This window comes from Musa acuminata, unplaced genomic scaffold (assembly GCF_036884655.1).
Source record: "Musa acuminata AAA Group cultivar baxijiao unplaced genomic scaffold, Cavendish_Baxijiao_AAA HiC_scaffold_1126, whole genome shotgun sequence".
NCBI classification, from domain to species: domain Eukaryota; kingdom Viridiplantae; phylum Streptophyta; class Magnoliopsida; order Zingiberales; family Musaceae; genus Musa; species Musa acuminata.
The window spans coordinates 744795-747294 of record NW_027021339.1 but is presented as its reverse complement, the minus strand read 5'-3'; positions in this window follow the sequence as shown (position 1 = coordinate 747294).

Below are 2500 nucleotides of genomic sequence, written 5' to 3'. Positions count from 1 at the left end.
AGGCCAAAACGGCCCAAAAACGGGCCAAAACTGGCCATTTTTGGCTGCGCGAGCGAGCAGCGAGCGGCGGACAGCGAGCGAAGCGAGAGGCATCACCGTCCCTGCTATACGAAAGCCCCATCCAGCCCTGTGCCACCCGGGGGGTTCCAGGGTGCTGAGATGGCTGACATTTTGCTCCGCTCAAGATGGTCACCGCGCAACGCAAAAACAGGCCAAAAACTGGCCAAAACGGGCCAAAACTGGCCATTTTTGGCTGCGCGAGCGAGCGGCGAGCGGCGGACAGCGAGCGAAGCGAGAGGCAGCACCGTCCCTGCTATACGAAAGCCCCATCCAGCCCTGTGCCACCCGGGGGGTTCCAGGGTGCTGAGATGGCTGACATTTTGCTCCGCTCACGACGGTCACCGCGCGACGCAAGAACAGGCCAAAAACTGGCCAAAACGGCCCAAAAACGGGCCAAAACTGGCCATTTTTGGCTGCGCGAGCGAGCGGCGAGCGGCGGACAACGAGCGAAGCGAGAGGCAGCACCATCCCTGCTATACGAAAGCCCCATCCAGCCCTGTGCCACCCGGGGGGTTCCAGGGTGCTGAGATGGCTGACATTTTGCTCCGCTCACGACGGTCACCGCGCGACGCAAGAACAGCCCAAAAACAGGCCAAAACGGCCCAAAAACGGGACAAAACTGGCCATTTTTGGCTGCGCGAGCGAGCGGCGAGCGGCGGACAGCGAGCTAAGCGAGAGGCAGCACCGTCCCTGCTATACGAAAGCCCCATCCAGCCCTGTGCCACCCGGGGGGTTCCAGGGTGCTGAGATGGCTGACATTTTGCTCCGCTCACGACGGTCACCGCGCGACGCAAGAACAGCCCAAAAACAGGCCAAAACGGCCCAAAAACGGGCCAAAACTGGCCATTTTTGGCTGCGCGAGCGAGCAGCGAGCGGCGGACAGCGAGCGAAGCGAGAGGCATCACCGTCCCTGCTATACGAAAGCCCCATCCAGCCCTGTGCCACCCGGGGGGTTCCAGGGTGCTGAGATGGCTGACATTTTGCTCCGCTCAAGATGGTCACCGCGCAACGCAAAAACAGGCCAAAAACTGGCCAAAACGGGCCAAAACTGGCCATTTTTGGCTGCGCGAGCGAGCGGCGAGCGGCGAACAGCGAGCGAAGCGAGAGGCAGCACCGTCCCTGCTATACGAAAGCCCCATCCAGCCCTGTGCCACCCGGGGGGTTCCAGGGTGCTGAGATGGCTGACATTTTGCTCCGCTCACGACGGTCACCGCGCGACGCAAGAACAGGCCAAAAACTGGCCAAAACGGCCCAAAAACGGGCCAAAACTGGCCATTTTTGGCTGCGCGAGCGAGCGGCGAGCGGCGGACAGCGAGCGAAGCGAGAGGCAGCACCGTCCCTGCTATACGAAAGCCCCATCCAGCCCTGTGCCACCCGGGGGGTTCCAGGGTGCTGAGATGGCTGACATTTTGCTCCGCTCACGACGGTCACCGCGCGACGCAAGAACAGCCCAAAAACAGGCCAAAACGGCCCAAAAACGGGACAAAACTGGCCATTTTTGGCTGCGCGAGCGAGCGGCGAGCGGCGGACAGCGAGCGAAGCGAGAGGCAGCACCGTCCCTGCTATACGAAAGCCCCATCCAGCCCTGTGCCACCCGGGGGGTTCCAGGGTGCTGAGATGGCTGACATTTTGCTCCGCTCACGACGGTCACCGCGCGACGCAAGAACAGCCCAAAAACAGGCCAAAACGGCCCAAAAACGGGCCAAAACTGGCCATTTTTGGCTGCGCGAGCGAGCAGCGAGCGGCGGACAGCGAGCGAAGCGAGAGGCATCACCGTCCCTGCTATACGAAAGCCCCATCCAGCCCTGTGCCACCCGGGGGGTTCCAGGGTGCTGAGATGGCTGACATTTTGCTCCGCTCAAGATGGTCACCGCGCAACGCAAAAACAGGCCAAAAACTGGCCAAAACGGGCCAAAACTGGCCATTTTTGGCTGCGCGAGCGAGCGGCGAGCGGCGAACAGCGAGCGAAGCGAGAGGCAGCACCGTCCCTGCTATACGAAAGCCCCATCCAGCCCTGTGCCACCCGGGGGGTTCCAGGGTGCTGAGATGGCTGACATTTTGCTCCGCTCACGACGGTCACCGCGCGACGCAAGAACAGGCCAAAAACTGGCCAAAACGGCCCAAAAACGGGCCAAAACTGGCCATTTTTGGCTGCGCGAGCGAGCGGCGAGCGGCGGACAGCGAGCGAAGCGAGAGGCAGCACCGTCCCTGCTATACGAAAGCCCCATCCAGCCCTGTGCCACCCGGGGGGTTCCAGGGTGCTGAGATGGCTGACATTTTGCTCCGCTCACGACGGTCACCGCGCGACGCAAGAACAGGCCAAAAACTGGCCAAAACGGCCCAAAAACGGGACAAAACTGGCCATTTTTGGCTGCGCGAGGGAGCGGCGAGCGGCGGACAGCGAGCGAAGCGAGAGGCAGCACCGTCCCTGCTATACGAA